The 22,051-nt window shown below is 41.3% G+C and overlaps 1 pseudogene; it reads right to left on the reverse strand.

Moving 5' to 3' along the window:
• Positions 1-413: 413 nt before the first annotated feature.
• LOC127079193 (fe(2+) transport protein 1-like) lies at positions 414-20,982 on the reverse strand (annotated as a pseudogene).
• Between the last annotated feature and the right edge of the window lie 1,069 nt (positions 20,983-22,051).

A 22,051-nucleotide genomic window follows, 5' to 3' on the forward strand; every position in this document is an offset into this window, starting at 1 on the left:
AATCCTGCAGTAACTACTCAAGTGTGTCATGACATCAGTCAAGACATCAGAGTACAGTTAGATATTCTAACCTGCAATGCAGTCACACATACACACCATGTCATGACATCAGTCAAGACATTAGAATCCAGCTAGTGTTTTACCATATAATGCAGCCAATTAAACACCTACAGAATGCTAGGAAGCAAATAAAGAATAACAAAACATGTAAAAAAAATAAAAACAACACCAATGAGCAAAATCAGAATGAACTATAAACAAAGTAACTATATTCCATCAAATAATGAAGTCACAAAAACGTGATTCCTAGACTAAACTAGAATAATAGGAAACCATACTTTTCTTAAAAAAATGGTTACAACTAACTAACATAAAAGTTATATGAGTAAGAACTAAACTAAGTTTACTATATTTTAAGCCCAAATTGCCATAACCGACATGCCTCCTGCACCTAGAAAAACAGCTATATAACACAATAATTGAAGCTTGATTCTACTTTGCAACTTTGTACCCATAAATTCATTAGCCAATAAATCAACAAGTGCCATGTAATTGAGAAGCCCTGCAGAAATAGCATTTAGAACCCCTTCTACAATTAGTGCAGTTGGACTAGTGTCACTATACACTTCCGATAATCCAATCCCTAATGCTATCCCAAATGGCGTCGTCACTGAGAAAAAAAATACCATTATCACTTTCATCTTCACTCCATAATCAGCCTGTAAAAAATATACATAACACATTAGAGTCGTATAATAATAGTAATAGTGATAATAATAATAATAATAATAATAATACCTGTAATATGCAACCACCCAAACCCATTCCCTCAAAGAGTTGATGGAAGCAAAGTGCAGCAATGAGAGGCTTTATTGTGAAAGGATTCTCCGAAGCACCCATTGACAAACCAATCACTACTGAGTGCACCACAATTCCTAACTCCAAAACCTGAACCCAATTCCACACACATCATATCAACAAAACAAGAAACAAGAAACAAGAAACTCAACATAAATATAAGATTTAATAACAAAGAAATTAATTAACCTGAGCCACAACACGGTATCGAAGCAATTGTTCGGCATTCACATTCTTCTCATGTCCATTTGCAATCGCAAGACCATGACCATGAACATGACCAAGTTCCAATTCCTTTGTCGTTTCCAAATTGTAACACCTCAAAATTTGCCCTCCTCTCTTGGGACTAAGCTTAACATGTTGCATATCATTTTAGGTCATTAGGCATTGCATATTGCATATCATGTGGTTACATTGTGCAAGCTATCCTCCCAAGTCTTGATCAGGAGATGAGGAAGTCAAAGTGCAAGCCTAGGGTTTATTGACTGATCATTAGCCATCTGAGGATTGGGCTGTGAATTAGGGTTTCATGATTCTCCAATGGATGTTGGTCTTCATCTTGATTGCAATGATACATCATCATCATCATGGTTGGATGTCATCAGAAGATTGAAGAAGATTCCTTGAGATTAGGGTTTTGACCACTGGTCAACCCTAATCAGCTGCATTGGGCCAATCAGGGCTTAATCAGGAGATGGGGTTTGTGATGGATATGAGGATCATTTCATGATTATATTGTGCTTATTGAGGCTAGGGTTTCACCCTTGAGCCATTTCAGTTGGAGATTGGGGTTAAAATTGATCTATGCATTGCCAGATTCATCTATCAGTTGGAAAAGTCAACTGTGGTCAACTGTACATGATCTGATGGATTTGGAGGTGGAAATGAGTTGGATACACTTCATTCATGTTGGAACAAGTGTTATTTGACATCTCAAGGCTTAAGAATGAAGAAAATCAAGTCAGGACAAAAACTGCCAAAAATAGAAAGTGACTTGTAATTGAAGTTTCCAAAAATGGAAAGTTTTGACCTCAAAGCCACGTGTCCAAGGAAGCTTCAAATGAAACTTTGTTCAACATGAAAGTTGTAGATCTTGTTCTTACCTTTCCAAAAAGTCCAAGAACTTGAAAATCCAATGTATGGTTGGAAAATTATGGCTCAGTGAATTTCAAAAATGACCCATAATTAGGAGGCCATAACTTCCACATGGTTTGTCCAAATTGCAAGTTCTTTATATGCACAAACTCCATTTGACATGTACTTTCATGGTGCATAATTGGATTTTTCCAAAAGTGGTCAATGCAAAAGGTCAATTTTCAACTGGACAGTTAAATTGGACCAAGGGCAAAATTGTCCAACTTTCAAAATAATTTGAATTTTTGAGTGGGGATTTTTGCTACACCTCATGAATGGCATTTAAAATTTGTTGGAATCATCACTTCATGCATAGGCCTTGTAATTTGAGAATTGGCTTGAAAAATGGAATGGCTAAAATTGGACAAATGCAAACACAAGGTGAATTTGAGAATTACATAACCAATGAGAGTGAGACAAGTTTCTACAGCTCACACATGACATTTGGAAGGTGTATGAGCTGTCAAATAGGTGGCATTGAGCTGGCATGGTGAAATTCCAATTTTACCCCTCACTTGAAAATGACATTTACACTAACAATGCATTTGGTTGATTAAGCATGATTAAGGGATGATTAAGCTCACATATATAAACCTAAACACATTCTAATCATAACTGAATTTCATTTCACCAAAATTCAGATCAAAATCATCAACATTCTCTCAATTCATTCAAGAACTCAAAAAACCAAAATCCAAAAAACTCCATCAATCTTTGATCATTTTGGAAGATTCCTTTTGCAGTGATCTTGTACTAGCCTATGCTCGATCTGTTTGTACCTTTTAGCATCCAAAACCGCGCCCTTCTCAACTGCACCTTCAAGCTCCTCCAATGGTGAATTTGATTTTTGCGCATTAGGAGCAGCTTCGGTCGAATTGGAGCATTGCGTTCAACTTCTGGAAGGTCATTCTACATCTGTTTGGAGCTTTCACGTGCCAATTCGTCCTGTTTCACTACTGCCATAGCAGGTATCATCGGAATTCGATCTCAAGCTTTTGTTGAATTGTTGTGTGCGTGATGTAGTCCTTTGCTCGTAGAATGCGATGATGCTTTTGGATTTGCAATTGGACAACTGTAGGCTAAGAAATCGTGACCTGAAGTTTAGATCTAAAACCCTAACGCGTTCGATTCTTGAGATTTAGGGACTGTTAGTCAAAACTAAGTTCATATTCGTGATCCACGTAGTTAGACGATTCCAACGAGTATCGGTTTGTCCATTTTGGTGAGGGTTTGAGATTTACGCGTTCTTGAATGGCTGGAGGAAGGAGATGAAGTCTTCTGCGCAAAACTGAGTTTAATCCGTTTTTCCATTTGAAAATTCAAATTAGGAGTTTACCGCCCCCGCCTCCATAATTACAATTATGCCATTGTGTTAATTCAATTAATTCCAAATAATTCTAAAAAATACATAAACATGTTAAATAATTCATAGAAAATTGTAAAAAATCAGAAAAATGTGAGGATTGTTTTGTTGACTTTGTGATTGAGTGTAGATTTTTTTTGACCTATTGGTCAAAGTTGTGCATGGTATATTTTTGGTTTGACCTAGGGTTCTTTCACACATGTGCATTTTTGACACCTTATACCAATTTGATCATGAAATTCTCATATTGTAAAAGAAATTCTTGCCAATTTTTGTGATGATTGTTGACTGGTTGATGTTTATTTCCATATAAATTTCATGAGTTTTTGATACCTGATCATTGAGTTATGAATTTTGGAACTTAGGTGTGACAATTTGTGTCACACCTCTTGATGTCAACTTGCTGGATTTAATTGAGTGGTCTATACTTGTTAGAATGAAATGAAATTTTGCATGGTGAATCATTAACATGTTGAGATGTTGTATGAATTTTTGTGGAATTTTACATTGCATTTTCAAATTGATTGTGATTTTTCATTTCTGTTGACCAATTGTGCAAGCTTGTGTGACATAGGTTGGTAGATTGAATGTGAAATGCTCATGTGGTATTGAGTGTTCATGAAATTTGATATGCTTGTAATAGACACATGATGTGACATCCCTGTTTTGGTCTCATCCATTTCTTTTTTGTTTTCATTGAGTTATGAATTTTTGAAGTGGATGTATGTGTTGATGTTGTGATTTGGAGCCTATAATTGTATCTGTTTTTGTTGATTTTCATTGACATGGTTCCATTTGCCCAATTAAGCTGAAATTTGGTGTGCCATACCTGGATTAGCCCCTGTTTAGGTGTAATTTATTTGAGAATTTTTGGATTTGTTTTGATGTGGATTTGAATGCAATAGTTCTGTTTGCATGTTTGGTGCTTCATTTGGACCAATGTGGATTGTTTTGTGCATAACATGAGCATGATGAATGATATAAACATGAGACTAATGGTGTTTGCTCTTGTTTGACATTAATTTGACTTTGGTTGGTGAATACCTTGCTGTTTAGGAATTTTTCTTGCCTTTGGACCCTAGGCTTAGCCTAGTGGTCTTGTTGCTAATATTTGCTTGATTTTTCAGGATCAAAAGCATAATGCACATGGAGAATGAATCGAGTTAAATGCAATTGATGTTGTTTGATGTTTGTACACTAACATAACATTGTTTTGTAGGTGGTGAAGCTTGGGCTTAAGCTTTGAGCTTGCCTTGTTGTACATTGATTTGTATAGTTTGATTGAGTGAAAACTTTTGCTGTTTAGTTTTGTCTGTCTGAGTACTAACTGTGTTTGACTGTTTCCAGGTACTTTTAGTTGCTCAGTTCCTTGTGAACTTTTGCTTTGCTTTGCTTAAGCAACTTGCATTGAGGTATAACTTCCTAACTTCATGTAGTCTGGAGACCCGGCTGTTACCGGGCCGGGCAAATAAATGTCTGAAGTCCTCCTTAAGAGGCAATGATTGTGATTGTTTAATTTTGTGCCAAGCAGGTGAAAGTCCTTTAAATAAGGCAATTGGTGGAAGGTAGGGGTATGCAGTCTACCCCCCACTATTCAGTTGAGTCTTCTCCTTGCTCCCATTACATGGTTGTAGCATTGAGATCCTAGCCCAAGATCCTGTGCAGTGCACATTGTGTCAGAGTCTCTGAGTATAGAAGGGTTCCCCCATTCTGGACCCATGCTCATTTGTCAGAAGCTCTCCCTGGTTAGGGATAAGAGCTGTGAGGTCTGATCCTCACTTCACCTCTCATCTGCTTCATCTTAGCCTCGTAATGGCAAGGTTAAGAGCAAACCCAGCCCGTACAGACGACTCGCTTCGGCAGTCAAACCTATTGTGTGAGCCACTTGTTTGGTTATAGTGCGTGCTGTGTGGATATCTGTTTGAGATGCTTGTTCTCATTTGATGTGTGCTTGAATTATTTTGTATGCTTGTGTGCTGGCTTCTTTCCTGGATAGGAATAGTTTGCTTATGCAAGTAGGATAGAAAATCGAACTTAGGGTAACGATGCATGACAACACTAGGCTCGAGTCCAGCTCCCTAGTAGTGTGTCTTTCCCCGGTTTCTGGTTAGCAATTCAGTCCCTTTCAGGGGAACTACATCGCCCTGATCCTCGTGCCAGACGAGGTATGTAGGCAGGTGGTCGTGCGAGACCACTCCGGGCACCCTTTTCTTTTTTGCGTGTGTTTTGTTTGGCAGCTATCAGGCTCGAGTTCCCGACTCCCTGTTAGTCTGTGTGTGCCATTTCTTCTGACGTCTCGACGTCTCTTCTGGCTTGCTTGATGACTTGTAGGCTCGAGTTCCAGACTCCCTACTAGTTTGCATGTTATTTCGTCCCTTTCAGGGGAACTACATCGCCCTGATCCTCGTGCCAGACGAGGTATGTAGGCAGGTGGTCGTGCGAGACCACTCCGGGCAACCTTTTGTTTTTTTTGCGTGGGTTTACTTGTTATCTGACTGTATGTTTGGCTCGGATGCCGACTTAAGTCCAGTAAGTGGCTGTCGGGCTCCACGTTTGCCCTTTTGAGTGTGTTTTGGTTCGGATGCTGACGTAATTCCATCCAGTGGTTGCCGGGCTCCATGTTTGCCACCCTTGCTTGTTTGTATGTTTTGTGTTGTTTGGCGTGCGTAAGCCGAACTACAGTGGCTCTGATTCTTGTTCCAGACAAGATATGTAGGCATAAGGTGCGATACCTTATCGAGCTTCCTTCTCCTAACCCCACCTGCGTTCCCCGTGTGTGTGTGTGATGTTTAGCAACCTTTTCTTTATTCTAGGACGTGGATCCCGTCGAGTACGACGGACGTGAGGGGTGCTAATACCTTCCCCTTGCGTAACCGACTCCCTTACCCTTTCTCTTTGGTCGCGAGACCATGTTCTTTCCAGGTTTCTCTGAGCGTTTCCTTTCCCTATCTTGGGATAAATAACGCGCAGTGGCGGCTCTGTGTGTGTTTTGTTTTCGAGCCTCGCCGGTTGTTTTTTTCGCAGGATGCGACAGCTGGCGACTCTGCTGGGGAACTACGATGTAGACCTATGCTGGTCCATCGTCCCTAAGCGAGTCCTTCCTAGCGTTCTAGGATAGTTTAGGTTGCTTGTGTTGCTCTATTTATTGCATTTATTATTCTGTTGTGTATATATTTGCATAAATATTTGCATGCATCATACTATCATGTCACCGTCCTCTGTACAGGTGGTTCCACTGTTTGGGGTGGGGGTTACTCGAGGTAAAAGGCCCAATACCCAGGCTATGAGTGAAATCTAGGAAACCTAGGAATAGAGTGATTCATGGGAAGCGGGTGGTATGCGCCACTTAGCGGAACATTGACATCACGAGCAGTTCAGACCCTGGTGGGATATTATCGTTACATACTTCGGGTGTGTATATGATGGTATTCTGCGAAAGGTTATTTATGTTGCGTTTCTCTCGACCTTGCCCTGGCCTAGATGACACCCGTGAGTGGGGAGGGAATGATCTTTATCACAGGTACAGAGGGTGACTTTGATGGTGACTAATTGTTCCGTGGATCAGAGTCATATTTATAAGTCGGATTTATGGTCATTTATTGCCGTGACGCCGGAGTGTTGTCCGTGATTTATCAGTGGGGATCCGTTTATTTCAGGATTCCCCGGGCCGAGATATTTATCAGTGGGGATCCGTTTATTTCAGGATTCCCCGGGCCAAGTCAGATGGTTGAGAATGTCTGCTCAGAGATTGTCAGATGATGATGATGATGTATCTGTCTACCGTTTATTTCGGAACCCGTGGGTCAGATTGGTGGTTACATATTCCCTCAGATGGTTATGATCAGTTCAGAAATCAAGGCTGTGACTCAGAGCAACAAATGATCAGATGACTTGGAGGATGGCCCCGTGCATTGCATACATCTGCATCATTCTCATTTTGCATTCATCTGCATCAAACCTACGTCTAGCCATATGGGGAGTATTATGGATTGAGAATCTGGTTGAGAGACATCTTGAATTTCAGAATGTTATTGTCAAAATATTATCCGTCTCGATGAAACCAGAATCAAGAGACAAAGTGTTCCTCGTATGGATAGACGTGGCATTCATGCATATTAACCTGTTTGCTGTTTTGCAGGAATCATTGCTCGTGCTCGCAGAACTGTACCTTTGCACTCAACTCGTCCTCACAGATATTACACCAGGCGCAATGCTCCCAGACTGATGGATCCTCCCAACGCTGACATCCTCGAACTGAAAGAGATGGTGAGGGATTTGGTCAGTGTTGTGCAAGGGCTTGCCTTGGGGCAGAAAGCTATGGCCGAGAGATTAGAAAGGATTGAGGGCTGGATGATTAAGGAAGAAGTTCAGGGAAAGGCTCCGTCATCCGAAGTAACAAATCCCTCTGACTCTGTAGTGAAGAAATCCCTTGACAGTGGTCAGCCCAAGAAGAAGGTTGAATCAGGTGGTGCGCAGACTAAAAGAGAATGCGGTAAGGATCGTTACCACCCTTATGCTACCACCGTAACCATTCCTGTTGGTGATTCATCTGCACAACAGCGGCAATCACCACCTCAACAGAGGACACAGAGAGTTGTGGGCCAAGTGAGAAGGAGGACGACAGATCGTCATTTCAATAAGCCGCCCGTGACTTACGCCTCTCTGTTTAAAAAGTTGAAGGATCTTGGATTGGTGCAGCCGAGGATGTTGACTCTGTTGAAACCTGATCAGAGGCCTGCCAGTTATGATGAGAATGTCAGGTGTGAGTTCCATGCTGGGGCACCCGGACATCACATTGAGGATTGCAAAGCTTTTAAGCATGTGGTCCAGGACTTGGTGGATTCTAAGGCAATCAGCTTTGCACCGATGGCAGATGATAGTGCTAACCCCGTGACAAGGCATGGTCCTGTAAAAGTGGAAATGATGTCGAAGGACAAGAAAGGGATAGAGGTGACTGAGAAGGATCAGTTAAAAGTGCCAATGTCTGTGGTCCCAAAACGTCCAACAAAAAGTGGAGCTTTTCCTCGTGTTGATGATTGTTGTGCCGCTATCGCTACAAAAGAGTGTGTAGTAATTGGGGAAGCGGTCCAAAGAATGATGAAAGCAAAAATGGACGATGCAAGGTGTAAAGCACTCAGTCTGGCAGCTGAAACCGTCAAGGTGGAAAATGCCATTGGTGTTGAGAAAGAGAAAAAGCCGTCCATTTCTTCTTATAAGCAGGCATTGGAAGTGGTGAGAAATGGAGGGATCCCAGGCTGGGGACAGATCGTAGGCATTGTGGTAAAGGCGGATGTGTTTGGGATTGGTTATCATCCAGGTCAAGACTCGTCTGAGCAGAACAGAGGACGTCGTCCGTCGTTCACCTTTGTCAGTGCCGGAATGCTAGATTCAGATCACGCCTATACAGTGGGTAAAGAAACTGACAGTGACTGGGAGATTGATCAATGGATAAAATCGTGTGTACCAGGAAGCTGGAAGGCCTAACAGATCAGCACTGCCACTCATCCGGAAGAGTAATGATTTCTGTTTCTATTTTATCTGCATGAAAGCCATATGTGTTGCCCGACACGTAATGGTCCATTGTAAGGGCCACCTCATGTTTAAATTTGCATTTTCTGCATCATTAATAAATGGATGTTTTTCAGTCAAAAAGCGGGGTTCCCTGTTTTTCATTTATTTTTGCAGTTTAAAAACAAATAAAAATGGCAATGTTTATTTTCATTTTTCTTTTTTGATTTGTCTCGTCCCAAAGTCGAAAAATAATTCTCCGGATCTCTTTGATAACGATTTGGTTACACCTCATATGACTTCGACAAACCGATCTATCTTGCTGAAGAAAAAGGCGAAGAAGATTGTGATCTGCTGGAATTAGCCAGGTTGTTGAAACAAGAGGAGCAGGTGATTCAGCCGCACGAGGAGCGGATTGAGGTTGTTACTCCAAGCACCGCCGAGGTCAGGAAAGAAATAGAAAAATGAGGCCGCTTCAGAGGCGAGTCGAGAGCAGAATGGTAGCCTTGTTGAAAGAGCATGTGGATGCCTTCACCTGGTCATGTCAGGATATGCCGGGGTTGAACACCGATATCGTTGTACACAAGCTGCCATGGAAAGAATACTGTCCTCTGAAGAAGCAGAATGTCGGTGCCACGTATCAGAGAGCCGTGGTGACTTTGTTTCATGATATGATTTATCATGAAATCGAATGCTATGACATGATAGCAAAGTCCCAAACAGGAGAGGGGCATCTGGCAGATCTGGCCAAGTTATTTGACAGGAGAAGATGATTCAAACTGAGGTTGAATTCAGATAAGTGCACTATCAGAGTGCGATCCGGTAAGCTGCTGGGGGTGTATTGTAAAAAGGAGGAATCGAGGTTCATCCTGCAAAAAAAAAAAAAAAAAAAAAAAAAAAAAACAATAAGAGAAACGCCTGAACCGAGAGCATAAAGGAGAGGTTCGTGGTTTTTTAGAAAAATTGAACTATCTGTCATGGTTCACATCTCATTTAACAGCCACGTGCGAACCTATATTCAAGATGTTGAAAAAAAAACAGATCAAACGGTCAGGTGAAATAATGACTGCCAAGGGGCATTGAAGGAATAAAAGAATAAGTGCAGGAACCTCTGATTCTGATACCTCCCGTGGAAGGAGCAATTGTCAATCTGTACTTGACGACCTTCGAGGGGTCTACGAGGTGTATTGGGTCAGCATGACGCGTCTTGTCGAAAAGAGCATGCAATTTACCTTAGCAAAAAGTTTACCGACTGTGAAACAATACATTCACTGTTCGAGAAAACTTGCTGTACTTTGGCATAGGCTGCTCGCCGACTGAGACAGTTTATGCTGGTTCATACCACTTTGTGGATTTCCGAGATGGATCCGATCGAGTATGTGTTTGAGAAGCCAACAGCGACCGGATGGGTTGCGGGAGAGCAAAAGAATGTTGACTGATTTGTGATCCGCTCAGAAAGCAATCAAGGGGTGTATTGTCTGATTACATCTCTCTGCAACTCGTTGAGGTTGTCAACCGATGAAGTTTGAGTTCCCTGATGAGGACATCTCGAGGTACTCAAATCGAAAGATTGAGAGTGACCGATCCTGGAGGAGGGGCCTGACCCCAAATCCGAACGGATTCTGATGTCTGATGGGGAGGTTAAGGAGAATAAGATTTTGTTGCCCGGATAACGTTTGAGTGTACCCACAGTGGTGGCGGAGTACGAAGCTTATAGCCCAGGTGTCGAACGTCGGTACGTACATCTACTAGGGCAACTCCTTTCTCATTGGTATATGGAATGGAGGCGGTATTACCTGTTGAGGTTCAGATTCCCTCTTTGAGAGTCCTGATGGACGTGAAGTTGCAAGAGGCTGAATGGGTAAGGACCCGGTATGAAGAGTTGAGCCTAATTAAGGAAAAGAGGCTAGCAGCCATCTGTCACGGGCAGTTATACCAGCAAAGGATGAAATGTGCTTTTGACAAGAAGGTGCGACCTCGGGTATATCACGTAGGTGATATGGTGTTGAAAAGGATCCTTCCTCCTCAAAACGATCGTAGGGGCAAATGGACACCGAATTATGAAGGTCCATTCGTGGTCAAGAAGGTTTTCTCTGGTGGAGCCTTGTTGTTAACGACCATGGATGGTGAAGATTTTCCATCCCCTGTGAATGCGGACGCAGTTAAAAAATACTTCGTATAAATTGACCCGCTGGACGAAAAGAACAAAATAGTCCAGGCAAAAATGGGCATCCCGGCGAACCAAAAACAGAAAGAGGTTCGGGCAAAAATTAGGGATAAAATGAGAAAATTGTACACCCGGCAAGTCGAAAACCTGAGAAGGCGACTTAGGCAAAAATGGGTATCCCGGTGGACTGAAAACCCGAAAGGGCGGTCCAGGCAAAAGGGGGATTGAAACGAACAACTGCGTCTAGCATGATCGTTTGCGCTTTGGTTAAGGCATCATGGATAATACCCGGTGGGGATCAATCAGAAGCGTCTTGTTCAGAAGGCAGAAAGCATGGAGAGTCTGAGGACATATGGGGTGTAACTGAGTTGGAACTCGATGAGATCACGGGTTTCACATTGCCATTAGGATAGATTTTTCCTTTTGTGCGCAATTACCTCTTTTCAGGAATTGCTTCCTTTGTATTGCTCAATTTGAGCCACACTTTTCCAATCAATAAAATGCATATTCAGTCAAATAATTTTGTTTTTGTTTTTTCATTACCGCTTTGATTGCAAAAACATCCAGATATTTTTGATAAAGAATTTTGCATTTTAAGACATACAGGTTCCTTCCAATGCATGCTTATAAGATTGAAACTGGAAATCTTATTTGGAAGGTTGAGTGACCCAAGTGTTGAAATCTTGACACGCCTGGGGCACGGTTTTATCTAACGATCTGTTTTGCAGGAACTGTTAGATATTCTTCACTCACTTGCAGGTTGTGATGTGGAAGCTTTGTAACAAATCCCCAGAGAGTTCGCTCAGGAACGAAAATGGCGAAAACGTTGAGACGTACGACGATCCTTGATAATAATCAAGAAGACTCTTCAAAGTCGGAAGGTTTGAAAGTATGTAATTCCCCGCGGAGTCTGATCGGGGACGAGTGCATGAAGAAGGGACGGAGAAACGACGAGACGTGCGACGACCTTTGGAATTAACCAAGAAGACTCTTCAAAGTCGAAAAATTGGAAAAATTTCTGTATAAGTCCCAGGAGTACGCTTTCCGTCGAGCGCGGAGCAATTGGGAATATAAGATGATGGAGCAGAAAAGGTCCAGACGAGTCTGGGAATTCTCAAAAGTGGAAAGTTGATACGAGATTGGGAGGTGGATACCGTGGTTCGACGAGTCGACGGGTGTTCTGTACCAACTTTTCTCATTTCCCATCTAGGTTCCCAAGCAGAATATGAGGGTCAACTCCCCAGCAGATTCCAAGTCTGTGACTTCTCCAGCCGAGTCAGGATGGTTATCCCGGGCAGGTTTAAAACGGTGTTTCCTCAGCAGCCAGGTCTGAAGGTTGCTATTCCCCGAGTGGAGCGGGTTCAAAGAAATATCTCTCCAGCAGTTCCCCGAGTGGAGCGGGTTCAAAGAAATATCTCTCCAGCAGTTCCCCGAGTGGAGCGGGTTTCAATGAAATATATCTCCAGCAGTTCCCCGAGTGGAGCGGGTTCAATGAAATATATCTCCAGCAGTTCCCCGAGTGGAGCGGGTTTCAATGAAATATATCTCCAGCAGTTCCCCGAGTGGAGCGGGTTTCAATGAAATATATCTCCAGCAGTGTTCATCCTACCAGTGGATTGAACAAAGTCCCGTAGCGGACGGATTTTTGCATCACCAGCTGAGTTGATTCTACCTATGGGTTGCGCGGGTTGTCCCCAGCGGAGTAGTATTCGTTTCCCTAGCAGGGTCAGGATGGTTATCCCCAGCCGGTGGTAGAGTGATGCATCCCCAGTTGAGTCGGGAGATTGCTGTTTTCCCCAGCGGAGTATCTGTGAGCATTTCCTCAGTAAAGTCAGCAGGTATCTGTGAGGGTTTCCCGAAGCAGAGTTGGGATTGATATCCCCAGCAAGTCAAAAAACTATTGTATCCCCACAGGGTGTTGGTGGTGCTTATCCCCGCAGTTTCTCGAGAGGATTGGATGCAAAGGAGGTTCTTCCCAGCAAGGGTTGCCTTTTCCCAGCAGCAGCAGTGCTATTCCCCCAGCAGGGTGGAGATCGGAGTATGGACGAGTTCCTCAGCAGAGCGTCTCGTGCTCCTCAGAAGAGTCCCTTGAGGGGGATGCTTTTTATGCATTCATCATGTAGAAATAGCATAGCATGTTGCATAGAAAAAATAATAAATCGCGTAGCATTTCCATAATTATGGAGCATTACGCAGAAAAAGATCATGCATCATTGTTGCAAGCATAGAGCTAGTCTCAAGCCGTGGTTACCGTTTGAGAGGTGGTTGTGCCAGAAAGCGAAGATGTTACTCTGTGGAGTTTAGCATCAGGACGTCAGATCAGCAATGTTCCCCAGTAGTGCGATATTGGAGGAGATGTTTCCGTCGGACAGAGATGGAAATAACATCAGAGGACGTTACGCGATCAGCGCAATTCAAGCCGTGGTTACCGCTTGAGGATTGGTTTTGCCGGATAGTGAAGACGATACTCCGAGGAGTTCAGCAGCGGGATTTTGGAGCAACAGTATTTCCCAGTCATCAGTAAGTGTCTGGTCGAGCTTTCTTTGGTGTCCTGTAAACATCATCATTCGATGTCCAGTAAACGTCGAGTTATTTCCCAGTCATTGTTTAATGTCTGGTCGGTCATTGTTTGATGTCCTGTCAACATCATTGTTTGATGTCCTGTCAACATCATTGTTTGATGTCCTGTCAACATCATTGTTTGATGTCCTGTCAACATCATTGTTTGATGTCCTGTCAACATCATTGTTTGATGTCCTGTCAACATCATTGTTTGATGTCCTGTCAACATCATTGTTTGATGTCCTGTCAACATCCTTGTTTGATGTCCTGTCAACATCCTTGTTTGATGTCCTGTCAACATCCTTGTTTGATGTCCTGTCAACATCATTGTTTGATGTCCTGTCAACATCATTGTTTGATGTCCTGTCAACATCATTGTTCGATGTCCTGTCAACATCCTTGTTTGATGTCCTGTCAACATCATTGTTTGATGTCCTGTCAACATCCTTGTTTGATGTCCTGTCAACATCATTGTTCGATGTCCTGTCAACATCATTGTTCGATGTCTGTCAACATCATTGTTCGATGTCCTGTAAACATCATTGTTCGATGTCCAGTAAAACGTCGAGTTTCTTCCCAGTCATCAGTCAGTGTCTGGTTGAAAGTGTTACTCTGAGGAGTGTGGTACCATGGCGTCAGATCAGCAGTGTTCCCCAGTAGTGCGATATTGGAGGAAATGTTTCCGTCGGACAGAGATGGAAATGATATCAGAAGACGTTACGCGATCAGCGCGATTCCGGGGTTCAAATGGAGAAAAGGAGATGTTGCGACATTTTCTGGAGATCGGGGTTCAATCAGAGAAGAGTATATGCTGAGGCATTTTCTGGGGTTCAAATGGAGATAGAGTTGAAGATTATATCCAGGGTGAGGTCCTTGGGATTATCTTCTGTTCATGTGTCACCTTAGAATTTGGCGGATGCCAGTGGAGGTCGTTATAGGTGTCTTCTGAGGAAGAGATACACATGCTACCTTCCTTTTGTGAAGGTATACCCTCTGACATGTCGCCCTCAGAGTGGTTTGGTGTTATTTCCGGCGTTGCCAGCGGAATTATCACGAGAGATTGGAGAACGGGGTTCAAATGGAGAAAAGGAAATGTGGAGACATTTTCTGGAGATGGGGTTCAAACGGAGAAAGGGAGATGTTGCGGCATTTTCTGGAGAACGGGGTTCATATTGGCGATCGCGGGTTATCGTCAGGCGACTGGGGTCCAAATCGGAGAATGGGGTCCATTTATTTTGGCAAACAGGAGAATGGGGTTCAAATGCAGAGATCTGAGGGTCGTTTGCGCAGAGAAAATTTCGGGGTTCAAGAAAATGAAAAAGAGCGGAGAAAATTTCGGGGTTCAAGAAAAGAAAAAGAAATCAGCAGAAATTTCGGGGTTCAAGAAAAGCATGAAAAAAGAAAGGAATAATAATCCCGAGCGGATGAGTGGTGTTCAGGCCATGGTTATCCCTGCGTTACCATTTATTTTGGTATCCAGGTTGACGTTTTTCGAGTTTGTTTCTTCGCCGATGCTGACAGGCGCTGTTAATTATTATCCCATCGGAGTGCAAATTGTTCGTCTGTTCTTGGTATTCAATCACTCTTCATCCTGATCATCCGAAAGCCGAGGCTATTTCGTATCGACAGGTTCACAGTGGATTGAATAGGGGCAGCTGTAACACCTCAAAATTTGCCCTCCTCTCTTGGGACTAAGCTTAACATGTTGCATATCATTTTAGGTCATTAGGCATTGCATATTGCATATCATGTGGTTACATTGTGCAAGCTATCCTCCCAAGTCTTGATCAGGAGATGAGGAAGTCAAAGTGCAAGCCTAGGGTTTATTGACTGATCATTAGCCATCTGAGGATTGGGCTGTGAATTAGGGTTTCATGATTCTCCAATGGATGTTGGTCTTCATCTTGATTGCAATGATACATCATCATCATCATGGTTGGATGTCATCAGAAGATTGAAGAAGATTCCTTGAGATTAGGGTTTTGACCACTGGTCAACCCCAATCAGCTGCATTGGGCCAATCAGGGCTTAATCAGGAGATGGGGTTTGTGATGGATATGAGGATCATTTCATGATTATATTGTGCTTATTGAGGCTAGGGTTTCACCCTTGAGCCATTTCAGTTGGAGATTGGGGTTAAAGTTGATCTATGCATTGCCAGATTCATCTATCAGTTGGAAAAGTCAACTGTGGTCAACTGTACATGATCTGATGGATTTGGAGGTGGAAATGAGTTGGATACACTTCATTCATGTTGGAACAAGTGTTATTTGACATCTCAAGGCTTAAGAATGAAGAAAATCAAGTCAGGACAAAAACTGCCAAAAATAGAAAGTGACTTGTAATTGAAGTTTCCAAAAATGGAAAGTTTTGACCTCAAAGCCACGTGTACAAGGAAGCTTCAAATGAAAATTTGTTCAACATGAAAGTTGTAGATCTTGTTCTTACCTTTCCAAAAAGTCCAAGAACTTGAAAATCCAATGTATGGTTGGAAAATTATGGCTCAGTGAATTTCAAAAATGACCCATAATCAGGAGGCCATAACTTCCACATGGTTTGTCCAAATTGCAAGTTCTTTATATGCACAAACTCCATTTGACATGTAATTTCATGGTGCATAATTGGATTTTTCCAAAAGTGGTCAATGCAAAAGGTCAATTTTCAACTGGACAGTTAAATTGGACCAAGGGCAAAATTGTCCAACTTTCAAAATAATTTGAATTTTTGAGTGGGGATTTTTGCTACACCTCATGAATGGCATTTAAAATTTGTTGGAATCATCACTTCATGCATAGGCCTTGTAATTTGAGAATTGGCTTGAAAAATGGAATGGCTAAAATTGGACAAATGCAAACACAAGGTGAATTTGAGAATTACATAACCAATGAGAGTGAGACAAGTTTCTACAGCTCACACATGACATTTGGAAGGTGTATGAGCTGTCAAATAGGTGGCATTGAGCTGGCATGGTGAAATTCCAATTTTACCCCTCACTTGAAAATGACATTTACACTAACAATGCATTTGGTTGATTAAGCATGATTAAGGGATGATTAAGCTCACATATATAAACCTAAACACATTCTAATCATAACTGAATTTCATTTCACCAAAATTCAGATCAAAATCATCAACATTCTCTCAATTCATTCAAGAACTCAAAAAACCAAAATCCAAAAAACTCCATCAATCTTTGATCATTTTGGAAGATTCCTTTTGCAGTGATCTTGTACTAGCCTATGCTCGATCTGTTTGTACCTTTTAGCATCCAAAACCGCGCCCTTCTCAACTGCACCTTCAAGCTCCTCCAATGGTGAATTTGATTTTTGCGCATTAGGAGCAGCTTCGGTCGAATTGGAGCATTGCGTTCAACTTCTGGAAGGTCATTCTACATCTGTTTGGAGCTTTCACGTGCCAATTCGTCCTGTTTCACTACTGCCATAGCAGGTATCATCGGAATTCGATCTCAAGCTTTTGTTGAATTGTTGTGTGCGTGATGTAGTCCTTTGCTCGTAGAATGCGATGATGCTTTTGGATTTGCAATTGGACAACTGTAGGCTAAGAAATCGTGACCTGAAGTTTAGATCTAAAACCCTAACGCGTTCGATTCTTGAGATTTAGGGACTGTTAGTCAAAACTAAGTTCATATTCGTGATCCACGTAGTTAGACGATTCCAACGAGTATCGGTTTGTCCATTTTGGTGAGGGTTTGAGATTTACGCGTTCTTGAATGGCTGGAGGAAGGAGATGAAGTCTTCTGCGCAAAACTGAGTTTAATCCGTTTTTCCATTTGAAAATTCAAATTAGGAGTTTACCGCCCCCGCCTCCATAATTACAATTATGCCATTGTGTTAATTCAATTAATTCCAAATAATTCTAAAAAATACATAAACATGTTAAATAATTCATAGAAAATTGTAAAAAATCAGAAAAATGTGAGGATTGTTTTGTTGACTTTGTGATTGAGTGTAGATTTTTTTTGACCTATTGGTCAAAGTTGTGCATGGTATATTTTTGGTTTGACCTAGGGTTCTTTCACACATGTGCATTTTTGACACCTTATACCAATTTGATCATGAAATTCTCATATTGTAAAAGAAATTCTTGCCAATTTTTGTGATGATTGTTGACTGGTTGATGTTTATTTCCATATAAATTTCATGAGTTTTTGATACCTGATCATTGAGTTATGAATTTTGGAACTTAGGTGTGACAATTTGTGTCACACCTCTTGATGTCAACTTGCTGGATTTAATTGAGTGGTCTATACTTGTTAGAATGAAATGAAATTTTGCATGGTGAATCATTAACATGTTGAGATGTTGTATGAATTTTTGTGGAATTTTACATTGCATTTTCAAATTGATTGTGATTTTTCATTTCTGTTGACCAATTGTGCAAGCTTGTGTGACATAGGTTGGTAGATTGAATGTGAAATGCTCATGTGGTATTGAGTGTTCATGAAATTTGATATGCTTGTAATAGACACATGATGTGACATCCCTGTTTTGGTCTCATCCATTTCTTTTTTGTTTTCATTGAGTTATGAATTTTTGAAGTGGATGTATGTGTTGATGTTGTGATTTGGAGCCTATAATTGTATCTGTTTTTGTTGATTTTCATTGACATGGTTCCATTTGCCCAATTAAGCTGAAATTTGGTGTGCCATACCTGGATTAGCCCCTGTTTAGGTGTAATTTATTTGAGAATTTTTGGATTTGTTTTGATGTGGATTTGAATGCAATAGTTCTGTTTGCATGTTTGGTGCTTCATTTGGACCAATGTGGATTGTTTTGTGCATAACATGAGCATGATGAATGATATAAACATGAGACTAATGGTGTTTGCTCTTGTTTGACATTAATTTGACTTTGGTTGGTGAATACCTTGCTGTTTAGGAATTTTTCTTGCCTTTGGACCCTAGGCTTAGCCTAGTGGTCTTGTTGCTAATATTTGCTTGATTTTTCAGGATCAAAAGCATAATGCACATGGAGAATGAATCGAGTTAAATGCAATTGATGTTGTTTGATGTTTGTACACTAACATAACATTGTTTTGTAGGTGGTGAAGCTTGGGCTTAAGCTTTGAGCTTGCCTTGTTGTACATTGATTTGTATAGTTTGATTGAGTGAAAACTTTTGCTGTTTAGTTTTGTCTGTCTGAGTACTAACTGTGTTTGACTGTTTCCAGGTACTTTTAGTTGCTCAGTTCCTTGTGAACTTTTGCTTTGCTTTGCTTAAGCAACTTGCATTGAGGTATAACTTCCTAACTTCATGTAGTCTGGAGACCCGGCTGTTACCGGGCCGGGCAAATAAATGTCTGAAGTCCTCCTTAAGAGGCAATGATTGTGATTGTTTAATTTTGTGCCAAGCAGGTGAAAGTCCTTTAAATAAGGCAATTGGTGGAAGGTAGGGGTATGCAGTCTACCCCCCACTATTCAGTTGAGTCTTCTCCTTGCTCCCATTACATGGTTGTAGCATTGAGATCCTAGCCCAAGATCCTGTGCAGTGCACATTGTGTCAGAGTCTCTGAGTATAGAAGGGTTCCCCCATTCTGGACCCATGCTCATTTGTCAGAAGCTCTCCCTGGTTAGGGATAAGAGCTGTGAGGTCTGATCCTCACTTCACCTCTCATCTGCTTCACCTTAGCCTCGTAATGGCAAGGTTAAGAGCAAACCCAGCCCGTACAGACGACTCGCTTCGGCAGTCAAACCTATTGTGTGAGCCACTTGTTTGGTTATAGTGCGTGCTGTGTGGATATCTGTTTGAGATGCTTGTTCTCATTTGATGTGTGCTTGAATTATTTTGTATGCTTGTGTGCTGGCTTCTTTCCTGGATAGGAATAGTTTGCTTATGCAAGTAGGATAGAAAACCGAACTTAGGGTAACGATGCATGACAACACTAGGCTCGAGTCCAGCTCCCTAGTAGTGTGTCTTTCCCCGGTTTCTGGTTAGCAATTCAGTCCCTTTCAGGGGAACTACATCGCCCTGATCCTCGTGCCAGACGAGGTATGTAGGCAGGTGGTCGTGCGAGACCACTCCGGGCACCCTTTTCTTTTTTGCGTGTGTTTTGTTTGGCAGCTATCAGGCTCGAGTTCCCGACTCCCTGTTAGTCTGTGTGTGCCATTTCTTCTGACGTCTCGGCGTCTCTTCTGGCTTGCTTGATGACTTGTAGGCTCGAGTTCCAGACTCCCTACTAGTTTGCATGTTATTTCGTCCCTTTCAGGGGAACTACATCGCCCTGATCCTCGTGCCAGACGAGGTATGTAGGCAGGTGGTCGTGCGAGACCACTCCGGGCAACCTTTTGTTTTTTTTGCGTGGGTTTACTTGTTATCTGACTGTATGTTTGGCTCGGATGCCGACGTAAGTCCAGTAAGTGGCTGTCGGGCTCCACGTTTGCCCTTTTGAGTGTGTTTTGGTTCGGATGCCGACGTAATTCCATCCAGTGGTTGTCGGGCTCCATGTTTGCCACCCTTGCTTGTTTGTATGTTTTGTGTTGTTTGGCGTGCGTAAGCCGAACTACAGTGGCTCTGATTCTTGTTCCAGACAAGATATGTAGGCATAAGGTGCGATACCTTATCGAGCTTCCTTCTCCTAACCCCACCTGCGTTCCCCGTGTGTGTGTGTGATGTTTAGCAACCTTTTCTTTATTCTAGGACGTGGATCCCGTCGAGTACGACGGACGTGAGGGGTGCTAATACCTTCCCCTTGCGTAACCGACTCCCTTACCCTTTCTCTTTGGTCGCGAGACCATGTTCTTTCCAGGTTTCTCTGAGCGTTTCCTTTCCCTATCTTGGGATAAATAACGCGCAGTGGCGGCTCTGTGTGTGTTTTGTTTTCGAGCCTCGCCAGTTGTTTTTTTCGCGGATGCGACACAAATTATTCACAGAAGAAGACATAGGAAGTTTCTTTTTAAAATAACTTAAAGAAAATGAATCAACCATGAGAGTAAAAATGGCGGAGATCATAGCAATGAAAGTGGTGAATGGGAATTTATGTCAAGGGTGTTGAGGCAAACAAGGAGAAGTTAAATCCGCAAATGAATCTGGCATCACGTGCATATAACCGGTAGCAAGTATAACACCGCATGCAAAAGCTTTTATAACGACGAACAAGTCTCCGTCGGGTTTTAAAGCCGGAACCGAAGTTGTGAAAATCGGAATGCAAACACCAATCATGCTTGACAATAATATGCAAAATATTGCAATTACCTTTAACTTTAGTGCTTCATTTTTATCGTGACAACCACCTTCATATTTCGATGAACATTCTTCACACGAGACTAATGGTAATGATAATAATAGAAATAGAATGGTTACAACTACAACGTTGGGGTTGTTTCTTACCATATTTATATGAAAGAAACAACTGAACTGAACTTGTTAGGGAGAAACTGTGATGTGATGTGAGAAATGAGTGTTTGTTACAATGAGAGGTTTTGAGAGCTTTTATAGACAGAGAGTAATTCATAGTTTAGATGTGAAAATGATGAAATTACTTTATTGCACTTAAGTTAAAGTGTTTTTATATATAATTAGGGGTAGATTTGGAAGAATGGAGAGAGTGTGGTTGCTTGTGTTGGGTGTGTGGTAAATATGGTTCCTTGAAAAACTCAATTGCTCTTAATCCATCTTGGCATAAGTAAGACACATGCTTCAACTTCTTTTTTATTTAAAGAGAGACACAATTATGACATATGTGAAAATGAATGATTGCATGGAAGAGTGACACTTAACTTTTATTTCTTAAAGGAAACAAAAATTATTATATATAAAAACATACATCTTATAAAAGAAATAAACAAAACACTTTGATTTAAATTTCGATAACATGAATGTAATATTAAATAAGTTAAATTGGACTCATTTGAGTTTGTTATTTTATGTTAAATCATAGTATTTTGTTTAATACTACAAACTATTAAAGTTTCAAGATCCTAATACAAATCATTTAGTAATGTGTTATGCCTATGATTATGGAATGACTTTCATTTTTTTGTCTCAATACTCATAGAATTTGATAATTGTTAACTATTCTTCTATATAAGATCCACTTATTTGAATGTTAAGACAACTATGAAATGTTTGAATATATTTTCAAAGTAATTGTAGAATAAAATCATGTTATTTCTTTCCACACAACAACCATATAACTTGGTCAAATTATCATATGCTTATTTTCGGAGGACACATTAATCCACGACGTGAACTCCGTCGCCTCTAACTTGAATAAGCTGACATAAATTTTATAGAAGCAAGTTTTCAACTTTTAATTCATCCTTGATCATCCATACATTAATAATAATTAGGTAGCAAGGGCATTCCTTGGTTATTTATAGGAAATGTGCATTCTATCATAGTATCCCCTCCAATACTATAGATTTGTCATTATAAATATTTGAAATACAATACATTGATTATAAATACTATAGATTTATCATAGTATGCTTAATTAAAATAT

Source organism: Lathyrus oleraceus, chromosome 5 (genome assembly GCF_024323335.1).
Source record: "Lathyrus oleraceus cultivar Zhongwan6 chromosome 5, CAAS_Psat_ZW6_1.0, whole genome shotgun sequence".
In the NCBI taxonomy this organism is placed as follows: Eukaryota; Viridiplantae; Streptophyta; class Magnoliopsida; order Fabales; family Fabaceae; genus Lathyrus; species Lathyrus oleraceus.